This window comes from Eleutherodactylus coqui, chromosome 3 (genome assembly GCF_035609145.1).
Source record: "Eleutherodactylus coqui strain aEleCoq1 chromosome 3, aEleCoq1.hap1, whole genome shotgun sequence".
Classification (NCBI taxonomy): Eukaryota; Metazoa; Chordata; class Amphibia; order Anura; family Eleutherodactylidae; genus Eleutherodactylus; species Eleutherodactylus coqui.
The window spans coordinates 28,057,796-28,074,659 of record NC_089839.1 but is presented as its reverse complement, the minus strand read 5'-3'; the positions used below and the strand labels follow the sequence as shown (position 1 = coordinate 28,074,659).

General features: G+C 44.1%; 1 pseudogene; it reads left to right on the top strand.

Annotated features, from left to right (window-relative positions):
* LOC136620109 (oocyte zinc finger protein XlCOF7.1-like) overlaps positions 1–16,864 on the top strand; it is a 99,518-nt pseudogene that overhangs the window by 9,604 nt on the left and 73,050 nt on the right.

The window sequence follows — 16,864 nt, the reverse complement described above, 5'->3', positions numbered from 1 at the left end:
CTATCTATCCATCCGTCTTCTCTCTCTCTCTCTCTCTATCTATCCATCCGTCTTCTCTCTCTCTCTCTCTCTATCTATCCATCCGTCTTCTCTCTCTCTCTCTCTATCTATCCATCCGTCTTCTCTCTCTCTCTCTCTGTCTATCCATCGTCTTCTCTCTCTCTCTCTATCTATCCATCCGTCTTCTCTCTCTCTCTCTCTATCCATCCGTCTTCTCTCTCTCTCTCTCTCTCTCTATCCATCCGTCTTCTCTCTCTCTATCTATCCATCCGTCTTCTCTCTCTCTATCTATCCATCCGTCTTCTCTCTCTCTCTCTATCTATCCATCCGTCTTCTCTCTCTCTCTCTATCTATCCATCCGTCTTCTCTCTCTCTCTCTATCTATCCATCCGTCTTCTCTCTCTCTCTCTCTATCTATCCATCCGTCTTCTCTCTCTCTCTCTCTATCTATCCATCCGTCTTCTCTCTCTCTCTCTCTCTATCTATCCATCCGTCTTCTCTCTCTCTCTCTCTCTATCTATCCATCCGTCTTCTCTCTCTCTCTCTCTCTATCTATCCATCCGTCTTCTCTCTCTCTCTCTCTCTATCTATCCATCCGTCTTCTCTCTCTCTCTCTATCTATCCATCCGTCTTCTCTCTCTCTCTCTCTGTCTATCTATCCATCCGTCTTCTCTCTCTCTCTCTCTATCCATCCGTCTTCTCTCTCTCTCTCTCTATCCATCCGTCTTCTCTCTCTCTCTCTCTATCTATCCATCCGTCTTCTCTCTCTCTCTCTATCTATCCATCCGTCTTCTCTCTCTCTCTATCTATCCATCCGTCTTCTCTCTCTCTCTATCTATCCATCCGTCTTCTCTCTCTCTCTCTCTCTATCCATCCGTCTTCTCTCTCTCTCTCTCTCTATCTATCCATCCGTCTTCTCTCTCTCTCTCTATCTATCCATCCGTCTTCTCTCTCTCTCTCTATCTATCCATCCGTCTTCTCTCTCTCTCTCTGTCTATCCATCGTCTTCTCTCTCTCTCTCTCTCTATCTATCCATCCGTCTTCTCTCTCTCTCTCTCTATCCATCCGTCTTCTCTCTCTCTCTCTCTCTCTCTATCCATCCGTCTTCTCTCTCTCTCTCTCTCTATCTATCCATCCGTCTTCTCTCTCTCTCTCTATCTATCCATCCGTCTTCTCTCTCTCTCTATCTATCCATCCGTCTTCTCTCTCTCTCTCTATCCATCCGTCTTCTCTCTCTCTCTCTATCTATCCATCCGTCTTCTCTCTCTCTCTATCTATCCATCCGTCTTCTCTCTCTCTCTATCTATCCATCCGTCTTCTCTCTCTCTCTCTATCTATCCATCCGTCTTCTCTCTCTCTCTCTGTCTATCCATCGTCTTCTCTCTCTCTCTCTCTCTCTATCTATCCATCCGTCTTCTCTCTCTCTCTCTCTATCCATCCGTCTTCTCTCTCTCTCTCTATCCATCCGTCTTCTCTCTCTCTCTCTCTCTATCTATCCATCCGTCTTCTCTCTCTCTCTCTATCTATCCATCCGTCTTCTCTCTCTCTCTATCTATCCATCCGTCTTCTCTCTCTCTCTCTCTCTATCCATCCGTCTTCTCTCTCTCTCTCTATCTATCCATCCGTCTTCTCTCTCTCTCTCTACCTATCCATCCGTCTTCTCTCTCTCTCTCTATCTATCCATCCGTCTTCTCTCTCTCTCTCTCTATCTATCCATCCGTCTTCTCTCTCTCTCTCTATCTATCCATCCGTCTTCTCTCTCTCTCTCTATCTATCCATCCGTCTTCTCTCTCTCTCTCTATCTATCCATCCGTCTTCTCTCTCTCTCTCTCTATCTATCCATCCGTCTTCTCTCTCTCTCTCTCTCTATCTATCCATCCGTCTTCTCTCTCTCTCTCTCTCTATCTATCCATCCGTCTTCTCTCTCTCTCTCTCTCTATCTATCCATCCGTCTTCTCTCTCTCTCTCTCTCTCTCTCTATCTATCCATCCGTCTTCTCTCTCTCTCTCTCTATCTATCCATCCGTCTTCTCTCTCTCTCTCTATCTATCCATCCGTCTTCTCTCTCTCTCTCTCTATCTATCCATCCGTCTTCTCTCTCTCTCTCTCTCTCTATCTATCCATCCGTCTTCTCTCTCTCTCTCTCTCTATCTATCCATCCGTCTTCTCTCTCTCTCTCTCTCTCTATCTATCCATCCGTCTTCTCTCTCTCTCTCTCTCTCTATCTATCCATCCGTCTTCTCTCTCTCTCTCTCTCTCTATCTATCCATCCGTCTTCTCTCTCTCTCTCTCTCTCTATCTATCCATCCGTCTTCTCTCTCTCTCTCTCTCTCTCTATCTATCCATCCGTCTTCTCTCTCTCTCTCTCTCTCTATCTATCCATCCGTCTTCTCTCTCTCTCTCTCTCTCTATCTATCCATCCGTCTTCTCTCTCTCTCTCTCTCTCTATCTATCCATCCGTCTTCTCTCTCTCTCTCTCTCTCTCTCTATCTATCCATCCGTCTTCTCTCTCTCTCTCTCTCTCTCTCTATCTATCCTTCCGTCTTCTCTCTCTCTCTCTCTCTCTATCTATCCTTCCGTCTTCTCTCTCTCTCTCTCTCTCTATCTATCCTTCCGTCTTCTCTCTCTCTCTCTCTATCTATCCATCCGTCTTCTCTCTCTCTCTCTCTCTCTATCTATCCATCCGTCTTCTCTCTCTCTCTCTCTATCTATCCATCCGTCTTCTCTCTCTCTCTCTCTCTCTATCTTTCTGCTATATCTTTCTATCTCTCTATGCATGTGTCTATCTATCTATCTATCTCATATCTATCTATTCATCCATCACGGTGTTAGGAACAGTTTGTTCGAGCACAGTTTAGAGTAACCCAGCTGATAGTACGGCGCTCGGGACACCGCGCTAATAGTGGTAAAAAGCGGTGTGTGTGTGAGTGTGGCCTGCGGGGCTACAAACAAATGTTCATGTAGTGCAGGAAATGCGTCATGTTTGGAAAGATTACGCCAAGGGACAGATCATGTATGCAGCACGATATGGGTATGGGTACGGGGGAGTGTGGGGTGGAGGCCCGGGGGGGGGGGAGGGGCCTGAGCTGAACTTTTGCACCCGGGCCCCTGAGCTTTTAGGTACGCCTCTGGCATTGGGCGTCTGTCCACGGGTTCCACTGCAATGTCTGTCCATAGGATGCAATGCAAAAGTAATTTTTCCACGCACACAAACGGAAATCTGTAGCGATTTCCAATCACAGAGGAAAAACTACAGCAGGCTCTATTTGGGAGCATTTTCCGCATGGACAGCTTCCGTTAAAGTCAATTAAAGCCGCCTGAACCGCAGCCTAACCGGAATGAGAATTCTGGAAAGGCCGCAGGACCTGTGCCGTCACATAGCACTGGGAAATATGTACTACGCATGCCTACAGAAGACTGAAGATATGGACAGGTACACAGGGTTGATGGCTGCAGCAATGGGCAAATTCTGTGTGCATTCGGCCTCAACGGGGCTTTCCGGGCAGCGCCAGCTGCCAGTGCTGAAATACACCAGGGTCAAAGTGGAAGCCGCTGCTCCAACCCCTGTGTAGTGGCCGGCACCTGTAATTACAAGCACAGAAGTTGGGGACAACGCTTTGGAAAATGTAGAGTAATAAGTGGTGAAATGGGATGTGGGACTCAGCTGGCGGCAGCGGACAAATGTAAATTGAATTTTAGGCTGGCCGCAAACATCTCAGACCATCCCAGAGAGCAACTGATACTCCGGATCCTTCTGTATAGCGATACATCCACCAAGGCGGAGAGCGTCCGGAATAACACCAAATAACAGAGGGGAAATTCAGGGACTAGAATAGAAAAGTGTGAAAAATATCCAGTGCTTTGTAATTGCAGGCGCCGGCCACTACACAAGGGTTGGAGCAGCGTCTGTAATATTTATAGCGACCCTAGAAGTAGTTAATTCAAGCCCAACCAGCTAACCTGCAGGCCGGGTGTGACCTGGGAGAAAGTCCTGCCTATAGATTGACATCACTGCTTATGCTGAGTTTTAATAACCAATGGTAATAAATGAAGTGTAATAAGCTATACATATTTCTAAGTAAGATGTGCTGATCGCCTCGTTCTCAATGTCTTTATCTAAAAACCGTTTACCGTATATACTCGAGTATCAGCCTAGCTATACTCAAGTATATACTAGGTAAAGAAAACATGCAATACTCACCTCCCAGCCGGCGTCTGTCTCTGGCGCGATGGTCTCCCAGGTGGTGCGGCAAGCTGCTTGAGACTTCTCCCCGCTGTCATCTCTCTGCTCGGCTTTAAATTCTCCCGCCATCAGCGCTGTGTAAGTAAGCACTGGGATTGGATCAAGTGCCAGCCAATCACAGCCATCGCTCAATAAACCAATCACAGCCATTCAGTGATGTCATCCACTGAATGGCTCTGAATGATCGAGCATCGGCTGTGATTGGCTGGCGCTCAATCCAATCACAGCGCTTGCCTACACAGCGCTGATGGCAGGGGAATTCAAAGCTGAGCAGGGAGATGACAGCGGGGAGAATTCTCAATCTTTTTACCGCACCGCCGGGGAGACCATCGCACCGGGGACACAGACGCAGGCTCGGAGGTGAGTATTGCGGGTTTTTTGTTGTATTTTTTTTTTACCTCACTCGAGTATAAGCCGAGGGGGGCTTTTTCAGCATAAAAAAATGTGGTGAAAAACTAGACTTATACTCGAGTATATACAGTATTTTCTGCTTTTTTTCGGAATAAATAGAGAAATTGTCAGATTACACAAGTTCTGTGTGACAAGTCAATCATTCTGCGAGCAGCTCAAACGTAACCCTTTTAAATTTGGAACACAAGAATATACCTGTAGCGCTCCGTTGTACTAACCACCTGTCGGGTAAGGCCTCGTTCACACGTGCGATTTTGTCGCATTGCTACAATGCTACAAATCGCATGTATGAGAAGCCCATGCTTTCCTATGGGTTCCTTCACACATGCGATGTTTTGTAGCATGTGACAACTTGACACAAAAACCTTGCGGGTCCGGCGATTTGCAAGCAACTTGTGAGGTTTTGTAGCCCATGTTTCCCTATGGAGCCTTCTTCTCCATTGCATCAAATCACACGAAAATGTGGTGCAATGCAACTTTGACAGTAGCAAGTGCTAATGTCAAACCAATACTTTTAAGCCTTAACCGCAGAAAAAAATACACCTACATCACCTTAGAGGCGCTGTCAGCCCAGCTGCATCTTGTCCCCGGGTCCCGGCACTGATCATCTTCTTCTCTTCTGGCCGGGAATTGAAAAATCCCCGCCTTCTGTAAGCGCTGGCTGTGATTGGCTGATGCTTAGCCAATCACAGCCAGCGCTCGAATGACTGTGATTGAACCAAAAATCAAATCACTATTTGGCGGGACCATCTTTGCCTTCAAGAAAGCATCAGTTCTTCTAGATCCACTCGCACACAGTACTTGAAGGGAGGATTTTTGAAACTTCTTGAAGAACTAAGCTCAGAACGTCTGTGGATGTCGGCTTGCTCACATCCTTCTGTCTCTTCATGTAATCCCAGACAGACTGGATGATGAGATCAGGGCTCTGTGGGGCCATATTATAATTTACAGGACTCCTGCTTCTTTACACTGAAGGTAGTTCTTAATGACATTGGATGGATGTTTGGGGTTGTTGACTCCAAATGTATTCAGTAGGAGGACAATCGGACAATCGGTCAATGACACCACCTAGTTTTGAAAAAAAATTCTTACTTTGCAGCATTTCTTCGACACCTGCCTAAAACATTTACATAGTACTGTATATCACAGGAAGTACTGTATATCACTGTATATCACTGGGCGAGGGAGGCCAAAAAATATCGGGTGACTCCCTGTAAACCAGGTTAGTTGACATATCTGTAATTGTTATATAGGAGTCCAGCCAGCAGGGGGCAGCATCAACCATAAAGAGTGTTACTCCTCCTGCTGACACAGTGGGGGGGGATGTGAAGGTGTGTTCTGCTCACCGACCCCCTGGAAGAGTCACCATTCTCTGTGGTTATATTCCAATCACACAGTGCTAACCAGCTGCAGCCCCTTCATTCTCAGGATCGAGTGTCCCGATAGTCAGACCCCCACCTACCACACAGAGATGACGTATCCTAGTGATAGTCCATCACTCTGTGTGATGGGAATAACCCTATAAAGGTGATGATATCGGCGAGGAGGTGATTGGTGTCCGCACAGTAGTGTGTGAGGAATTGCGCACACAGCTTCCATGTATGTGATAGCACAGACCTACAGCTATACTGTCCTCAGCCCGCCGATGCACAGTGTTACCGCCTTAAAACCTATTTGTTTTTAATTCAGTAATTTACATGTATAATTCAATAAAGTCCAACTTGGTCCTCGCATACATTCCTATATCGAGCGCAACATCAGATAACGCAATTCGTAAACATTCATGCATTGATTTGGGGGAGTGCTGCCGTCCAGTGGGTGGCGCTGCAGAGGTGTTATTCCATCTCCTTTATGTGCAGGTCTGAGGGAGGGATAGCACACATTATGGAACTGTCACATTCCTTGGCTCTGTGGACTGATTGAGTGTTTGCTCCTCTGCTCAGCTTGTCTGGTATTGTTTGTTTTAAGTGTAAATCATTTTCAAAATTTTTGTGTGTAAAACATTTCTATTTAGGTCAAGAGGAGTGTCGTCTTTGCATTTCTGTGTTATATATATATATTATATATATATATACATACCCTATCCAAATCCGTTTCATTAAGCCTGACGAAGGGTCCATAGAAGATCTGAAAGTTTACTGTAACATCATGTATTTGTTAGCCATTAAAAGGTATCATATCTACAAGATTATTTGGTTTCTCTTGCTGGGAACAGTCACACATAGTAGAATGTGACAGTAGATGTTAGTTACTTCACCGGTGTCTGCAGTTCAAGGTTACGGTTCATTTTTAGGGGGCGTTTATATACTCTGATAGTCCTCGTCAGGGCACAAGACACTACAAAAGTGGCTGGCAATGTGACCAAGATTTTGAAAATGGCAACAAGATTTTTTTAGTCTTGTCACCATTTGCAACCAGCCTTGCCACCGTGACACACAGCTGGGCCATAATACATGAAGATAGGGATATCCGCTAGATGGAAAGCCATACACACTTAGGCCTCCTTCACACGGGCGACAAAGTCGCGCGATTTTGTAGCATTGCTACAAATCGCATGTATGTGAAGCCCATGCTTTCCTACGTGTTCCTTCACACGAGATGTTTTGTAGCATGCTACAAAACGACACACAAACCTCGCAGGTCCGGCGATATGCCCGCGACACGTGAGGTTTTGTAGCCCATGTTTCTCTATGGAGCCTTCCTCCCTGTTGCATCGCATCTCACAAAAACACAGTTTGCATGCGATGCAACTTTGACAGTAGCAAATGCTACAAGTTGCGTGATTTTGTAGCGCTACAAAATTGCGTTATTGCTGCGAGAAAATCGCTGCGATGTGATATCGCTGCGATTTTCTCGCAGCGATGCGGTGTCGCCCATGTGAAGGAGGCCTAACACACACTGGACCTGGAGAATGAGTGCTGCGCCCACAGGACTTCTGCTAGCCCATTCCGGTTACCGCCAGAATGTAATGTGATCCGAGTCGATCTCTCCTGTGTGTAATCAGAAGTAATTGCTTGCAGTGCGAAAAGAGGTGAGCAGCTTAGTACCTGTCATTGATGGTGCTGTGGATGGGTGGGAACGGGACCCTCCAAATGTGATTTCATTGTGGGGGAGGGGTAAACTCTGGATGCAATTATTCTAGAACACTAGGGGCAGTGTTATAGTTTAACATATAGTTTAAGCGCTACGGAATAAGTTGGCACTATACAAATAAAGATTATTATTAGAACTAGCTGATATAACTAATATTAACTGTAAGGAACTGAAAAGGAGGAATCTGAAGGATGCGAGAGACACCGGGCACTACACAGAGCAGGTCATATTTACAACATAAATTATAAATATCAAATAGTCAATCATATACTCTAGACTTAGAACTTTAGTTCCATGCACTTAGGCCGCCTGCAAACAGGCGGGTTGGATCCGGCTGCGAGGATTCTCGCCGCGGGACCCGACCCGAACGCCTGCAGAGAGCAGGGCGTATTCACCCGCGGCTCCGGCTATTTGATGTGCCGGCTTATGCGCAGACCGGAGGCGGCGGTCGGGGAGTGACGTAGAGAAATAAAGCATGCCGCTGTTTGTTTGACGCGCAAGATTTCACGTAGACAAACCGCGGCCGTCTGCCTAGAATTGCATTTGCTAACGCAATCCTATGTCAGCTTCCTAAGGGCGGAACTTCCGCGCGAAATCCCGCTGCAGAATTTCCGCCCGTCTGCAGGCGGCCTTATACAATAAAAATTTGCACCAAAACAAAAATAGTTATGGGTTAATATAAAATCAATCATACGTAAAATAAATGTTACTTGTTCCTACTCAATTCCTCTCTTTGTATTCTCTAAATGATATTGAATTCCCTCTAAATCCTAGGCTTGTTTTAGCAATGAACTAACGTCCAATGTTAACAATATCCGTTGTTTACACCATACTAGATTTTCCACTATCCTAATTATTGCTGTACTATCTCCTAATTATGAAGAAATCCTTTTTACAAATAGCTGGAGAAACTTATCAAGATATGGAGATCAATCGGACGTCAATAAACCAATCCTCGAAACTAGAGGTCTCCCTGGAGGAGTAACAGGATATTAGTAACATTGTATACATCGATAAAACATAACTAAGGATTAGAGGGAATTAAACTTCATTTAGAGAATAAAACTAGTGGAACTGAGCAGGAACAAGGAACTTATATTATAAATATGAATCATTTTATATTAACCCATAATTATTTTTGTTCTGGTTCCACTGTTACCAGCATTCCGGGACCGCCATGGGTACGAGTTTCACCCCAAGTTATGCAAATTTGTCATGGGGCTTTGGGAACATAAATCCATATGTCCCAAACTAGATGTAGACCTGGTCTTATAGAAGTGTTTTATTGACGATTTCATTTTTGTTTGGTCTGGTATCCCGGTGGAATTGAATATATTTCTGTATGAGATTAATGTAAACAATTATAATTTACAGTTCACAGCCAATACTGGAGTGAATAAGGTTCAGAATCTGGATTTGGAAATGAAGTGTGGTGCGGGTAAGGTGGAATGTAATACTTCCCATAAGCCCAAGGCAATAAATGGTTTAGTTTTGTTTATTAGTTATCATCTGCCTACATGGCTATTGGGGGAATACTGATCCAGTATTCGCTGTTTGAAGAGGTTGTTGAAATGGAAGCTGAAAATTCGACCAACCAGTTTGTAGATAAAGGATATTCTGAGGGCATTTTGTTTATCTCGGTGAAAAAAGTCAGGGGTTTGGATAGAAGCTCATTATTAATGAGAATAAACCAAATCTAAAGAAAGATCTGACTAAACAGGAAGGTTCAGTTAAACAGTCTTTTTTTTTTTTAATTCCTGCTTTCCCGCAGAATCTGCGGCACCTGTTTCAACTGCGGATGTGCCGCGGATCGGACGGCTTCCATTGACTTCAATGGAGGCTGTCTGTGTGGGGACCGCACTGAAATGGATCATGCTGTGATTTGTTTTCCGGACCCAAAGATCCGCAAAACAAATCCTCATGCTTTAATTCAGTTGCGGACGCATATGCTTCCCTATGAGTGGCTTGAATTGTGGATCTTCCGCCCGGTTGCCCCATGTGGATTCTGCAAAATAATACCCCCTGTGGACATTGGGCTTTAGGAGAAAGGAAAGGGAAAAATAAGAACATTTTTTTATATTACTGAATGTTTATATCATATATCTCTATTATTGTTTATTATTTATTTGCATATATTTATATCATACATCCTTATATGTGCGAGCAGATTCATACTATTAGATTGACCCGATGTTCGCTACACGAACATAAAATGTTTCAAAGGTGGTGGTTGTGAACTTCTAAGTCTGCTTGGTTAGGTGGTTATTTAGAAGGTCACTTTGTATTTGGAGCAGATATAAGATATAAAAAAGCCTATAGGTCTCTCTCTGTCAGTCTGTCTTTCTCTCTCTCTGCCTGTCTTTTTCTGTTTGTCTCTTTTCTCTCTGTCTCTTTTCTCTCTGTCTCTTTTCTCTCTGTCTCTTTTCTCTCTGTCTCTTTTCTCTCTGTCTCTTTTCTCTCTGTCTCTTTTCTCTCTGTCTCTGTCCCTCTCTCTTTTCCCTCTCTGTCCCTCTCTCTCTCTTTTCTCTCTGTCTGTCCCTCTCTCTCTCTTCTCTCTCTGTCTGTCCCTCTCTCTCTTTTTCCTCTCTGTCTGTCCCTCTCTCTCTCTTCTCTCTCTGTCTGTCCCTCTCTCTCTCTTCTCTCTCTGTCTGTCCCTCTCTCTCTTTTCTCTGTCTGTCCCTCTCTCTCTTTTCTCTCTCTGTCTGTCCCTCTCTCTCTGTCTGTCCCTCTCTCTCTTTTCTCTCTGTCTGTCCCTCTCTCTCTCTCTCTTTTCTCTCTCTGTCTGTCCCTCTCTGTCTCTCACTCTCTCTTTCTGTCTCTATCACGCTTTCTCTCTCTGTCTATTGCTCTGGTTCTGTCTATCGCTCTCTCTATGCTCTCTGTGTTTCTCTGTCCCTATCTGTTTCTCTCTTTCAGTATCTGTCTCCCTATCATTCTCTCTTTCTGTCTGTCTCTCTATCGCTTTCTCTCTGTGTTTCTGTCTTTTGCTCTCTGTCTCTATTGATCTTTCTCTCACTGTCTCTGTCTCTCTATTGCTCATGGTTGGGCAGTGTATGGTCCAGCTTAGCAGAGTATGCGGTGTTGCTTAGCAATGCTTCCCTCATTCCAGCGCATGCTTGAAGCACAGCAGCGCCACCCATAGACTTAACATTGTAACTTTCAGCCTGCCTGACAGGTCCCTGAATGTATTAAACTCACATTTGATGATTTTACGGCATCGGTGAGCATGTGTGTCATCTAATGACTCCAACCTCATACACCAAAATTACAGCAAAGGGGTCAAAGTGTGGTGCAAGGAAAAGCATGTAGGCTTATTTATATAAATGAAGGAAGGCTGAGTTGACCTTGAGCCAGCTACCTGAAACACATGGGTATTGAATCTGCAACCTTCAGGTCGTGAGCTAGAACTTAGGACTGCATTTCTGCTGCCTAAACACTCTGCACCACATGAGGCATCATGTAGATTTGCTAAATGAATAGCCTGGGCAGACTGACCAAAGCCAAAATAATTTATAGCATGGGAAAGGGATGGGGGCACAGGACCTAGTGGATCTGTCTTCATCACATGTTTAGGGCCATTAATTACACATACCATCCCTGTTCAGCATAAAGGGGGTTGTGAAAAGATGGAGCTCATGTGGTTGGGGTTAATAGTTGAATGAAGCTGAAGAGAGTGAGCTATTTGGAAGGTGCCAGGATCAGATACTGAGGCCAGATCCTGGACCCATGAGGAAAGCTGATGGACATCTGATCAGGGAGATGCGTTGAGGCAATGTTCCTGATATTATAATTGGAGAAGAGGATCTTCTACCATGTCTTAAGGGGACGGATACTTGGTCATTGTTCTGTGTTGTGGCGTCTCCTGTGATATTGCTGTGATTTGGGATTAAAAATTAAAAGTTAAGCTCCATCTGGATTGTCTGGCTGCTGTATGAAGGAACTCTTGAATTGTGCCCCAGCAGTTAAAGGATTAAAACCAATTTTAGGACAGGATTAGTCACACGTCTGGGAGGAGACAGGTTGGGCTTCATGTAATGCTTTTATGATTACATGTGCAGGTAGGTACAGAAATCATTCAGGAAAATCGCCCTTGTAAATGCCCCCTAATAGAGATGTGTGTTCTTCACGAGCCTTCGGCCACATTCATCTACTCTATGGAAAGTAATGCGGAGGCGGACAACAAGGGGAACCAAGGGGACTGGTCTACTTTCTTGTCTCATCTTTATGTTGGAGGTGGAGCACTAACTTATCTGAAGATGTTATAACCTAGTGACTTTAGGACCTTTGATGATGTATATATTGTATAGCCCTATACTCACTATATAACAGAGGCGGCTGACTAATATATACCAGATTATTGATAAGAAGATTATATAGGACTCCTTCATAGCTAAATCACCTCCATTTTATGCTTTCACTAATCCTCCATAATCCCCTTGTAGTGAGACACTTCATGGAAGATGTCCTTGTCGCCCTCAGGTTCCTTAGGTACAGGACTCTCACAGATAAAGACGATGGTCCTTTCCATCAATGACCCACCAAGGACGGAGAAGGACAGAGACCACATGGCTGCCCGGATATTAGACCTCACCATGGAGATCATCTACTGGATAACTGGAGAGGTGAGAGCTTCACATGATGTCACTCTTATCTATAGTAATAAACAGGGGAATAACGGGAAAGGTAAAGGATTCTTAGCCTCCATGTAGTGATCAGTGTCTCACCATCCACAGGATTGCACAGTAGTGAAGAAGTGGTCTGGTGAGTGTGTGGCTCCTTATGTGTCAGGAGGATGGAGCCGGACCCACAGCCCCATCACCGAGCCTTCACCTCATTCACTGATACATGAGCAGAAGATTCTAGAACTTACCCACAGGATCACGGAGCTGCTGACCGGAGAGGTGAGCGCTGCTGGGAATGGGGGACATTATATAATACCACCAAGGTAAGAGTCTGGAGGATGACGATATATTGTGTGTGTCAGGTTCCTATAAGGTGTCAGGACGTCACTGTCTATTTCTCCATGAAGGAGTGGGAGTATTTAGAAGGACACAAGGATCTGTACAAGGACGTCATGATGGAGGATCAGCAGCCCCTCACATCACCGGGTAAGAGGAGACCTTGATTGAATGTAGAGGACAGTTTGGAGGGTCGGCGAGTCTCATCGTCATCTGATATACAATTTATTCAGTCTCTGGTTATTTCATATAGATGGTCAGAGAAATCCCCCAGAGAGATGTCCCAGTGCCCTATATTCCCAGGATTGTCCAGAGGAAGAGGAACATGTCCCACTGGATCATCAGGTAGATAAAGCTGAGATTTCTGTAAATCCTCTACAGACTGATGTAATGGAGCTTTCTACTAATCTTCTCCAGCAGCAGTGTAGTATACTGTGTGCTCTCTGTCATCTGTTTATTGTGAGTTGTTAGCGATAGCGGCTGCAAATGGTTTCTAGTGTCTTAGAGCGTCTTTCACACAGTGACAGCAATATCGCTGTGTGACTTTGTAGCGTTTTTTGCCAGGATTTTCGGGAAGCTTGAAATATAATCCCCCACCCCGAAAATAAGTCCTGACTGCATTATAAATAAAATAAAAAAAACCAATACATCACATAACAGCCGGTGTCCGCTCTGCTGCACTTCTCCTTGCAGTTCCCCGACACACTTTCTTGAAGTTTTCAATCAGCGCTTCCTGGTCAGGGGTTCATAAATCCTGCCCCCAGGAAGCGCTGGCTATGATTGGCTGAGGTGAGGCACTTAAGAAGCAATCACTGCAGCACTCGACGAACCAATCACAGCCATCGCATTGAATAGCCGGAGGCATCTGTGTAGAATTGTCCATGCAAAGAGTCAAGTGAATCTTGCAGAAATCACATTCAATGTACGAAGCCCCCCACATAAATCCCATTGGTCAATGCAGTGGTTTTTTAGCTTACATGGGATATGGTAGCAGAAGACAACACTGGAGACAGTAGCTCATCTGGGTTCTTGAGTTTGCTAGTTGGACCCTAAAAGACTGGCAATATTTGGCATTGTCCAATGTGTCATAGTACCAATTGTTTTAGGCTCATGGTAGGGTCCATGTGTGGTATAGACCCCAGTTGTCAGCAAGGCACTGTGCAGGCTAGTAGTGGTTCTATGCTTGTGTGGGGCTGTGTTTTCATGGTGTGTGTTGGGTCCACTGATCTGGCTAATTCACCAGTGCCTGCTATGTTTCACTGCTTAGTGACCATTTGCAGCCCATCATGGTCTACATGGACCCCCACAATGATACGATATTCCAGACTGATAGTGCACTATGACTTCAGACCCAAGTTTTCCAAAATTGGTTTGCAGAACATTCTGGAGAGTTCCTACGAATGCTTTAGCCTGCACAATCAGCTGACATGAGCCCAATCAAGCATTTATGGGATGTGGTGGAGAGATCCATTCGCAACAGAGATCCTGCACCTAGAAATATCCTAGAGCTATGGGTAGCTATCCAGTTGGCACTCGATATTCCTTTAGACTTCTACTGTCCACTTGTGAAATCAATGCTAGTCCAGTTACTACACTTCACAAGGCTATAGGGCATCTTAGGGGGTGCCAATAGTGCACAGTACTGATGGACATAAGATAAATTAGGGGTCTTTCTTCTCACTTCTCTTTGTGGGATTTTTGCAGGAAAGTTCTGAAGTAACAATGAGTGGACTCAATAAACCCATATCAGTGTCGGTGAACGGTAAGAGCCTTTCATAAATCTTGTTTGAATGTATTCTATTAATGGGAAGCTCAGAATATCATCTTCCACCTGATTATTACTATTACCCATTTAGTGCCTCAACCTGTATTATATGGACCCCATGGGGTACACACCATGTCTTCAGGCGACACTTGCACTGTCTGTAGGCTGTGAATTTATTGGGAAGGCAGTTTTATTAGAATCCAGACTGCAGACTTTCAAACAGGAAGAGAAGCAGTTGGTGAGCGGAGTGTGATTGTGGTATTCATGAAGCCCTTTAATTTATATTTCTTTACTCATTCTTACATTCTTTCAATCTATAGATGATCTATTCTCAAGATTGTTGATTGCTGGGGATCTTTTCTCCTCACCTGATTGAAGAGACCAGTGACATCACATTCATTCATCACATGGTCTGAGAGCAGCGCCATCCCATTCAAGTGAATGGGATGAAGCAGCAATACCAGGCACAGCCACTATACTAATTAACTATTAATGACCGATCCGGAGGATGGGTCATCAATAGTTTAGTGCCTGAAAACCCTATTTAATATGTAATATTATACTCACAGGATATGCCAGAAATGTCGGATAGATATGATCACAGAGCTAAAGGGGCTGTCACATTACCCGGTTAGATGATACACCCACGGCTGGCTTCCCATCCACCTAGTTGGGTGTTACCATAACTACCATTGAAGTGAATGGGCATTATTGAAACAGCGTAGCACAGCCACTATGCTATTTCCATTACATGGGAGTTATTGAAGCAGCAAAACCCTCAGTGCTACACTGTTTGGTATCAAGAACATCTTAAAAAGGAAACACAATTACTATTTTATGTTAATTCACCTCCTAAAATAAGCAGAATAAAGAAAAAGAATTCAATAAGAGAAAAATGCACTCTGCAATCCACGGGTTGGGAGGATCGTTAAAGTAATCCAAATTGGATGTAGGTTAATAAACCATACTTTATGTAAATAACTGCAACGCGTTTCGGCGTATTAAAACGCCTTTTTCAAGCATTAAGATTAGAGATGAGCAAGCACCCAAATGCTCGAGTCCGCGTTATTCGAGTCTAGCTACAGAGGCTAATATGAAACCTTGAGGAATAACCCCCGAGGGCTCCTAGAGCTGTATTAGCTTAACCTCCAAAGTTCCCATGTAGTCTGAGCCAATACCCAACAGATAGTGGAACAATATTATATTAGCCTCATAAGTTCCCAGTAAAACTGAGTCGATACGCAACACACTTAGGACCTAGTCAAAGTAATGATAATGGGTATAACCCAACTAGTCCTAGAACTACCAAGGAACTACGGACGTGCCAGCATCTCCAGCCCAGAAGGTAGCCTCTGTATGGAATTAGATGGATCCTCGTCCTGTGACGATTTAAGTGCTTTTTAGTACATTAATCGTCATTTAGGACCTTTTTATCATCTAGTGATCCATTTCTTTAGGACGGCTTTCTATGAGAAATCTTCATCAAATGTGTGATCCATAATCAAGATGAGATTCTCCTTGTTAGCATCTTCTTATCCGCTCTAGTTACTACAAGACGGATATAGTCATTCTCATCTATATCCAAATTGCTATTTTAACGGCAATTTGTCTCCAATCATTCAGGGTTCCTGATGAGTCACTTAGTTGACTGAAACGCGAGTCGAACCAGAATCCAATCAGTTATTACGGAACCAGAACTTAGTCAGTTACTATGTATTAGAACCTAATCAGTTGTTATTTCCACTCACGATCATAAGTGAATAAACTAGAATTAAATCAGCTAGTATTCTCGCTCACAATCTTAAGTGAGATACGTTCTGAATCAGAATCTAACCAGCTACTAAAATCTCTCACAATTATAAGTGGGAGAGGTTCTAATTACCTTCTTAATCGGACAGGGGGACCGACATTATCATTATAGGTCCTTCGACGTAAAAGAACTAGAACTACATTAGCTAGTGTTTTCGCTCACAATCTTAAGTGAGAAGCATTCTGAATGAGTATCAAACTAGCTACTAGCATCCCTCACAATTATAAGTAAGAGAGGTCCTAATCACCTTCCCAATTGGATAGGGGGACCGATGTTATTACTGTAGGTCTTTCGTTTACATAAGTGGATTATTTCCTAAAAATTTCCATCTCATACGGAAATTTTATGCGGCTTATTAGATATTAGTAGTTAACTTATATTCTACTATCTATGGGGTCTCCTTTGACCTTTGTTCTATTTGTTGTGTTGTAGATATTTTGTGTCTTGTATGTTGTCTGAGGCATATTATTGTCACGATGGACGCCAAGCTGATTAGCATGTGACATCATCTGGGGAGGGGTATGTCCATTGACGAGGTTATGGATGTCACGTGGTGCCGTGGAGCGCAACGTGTGGTCCACATTC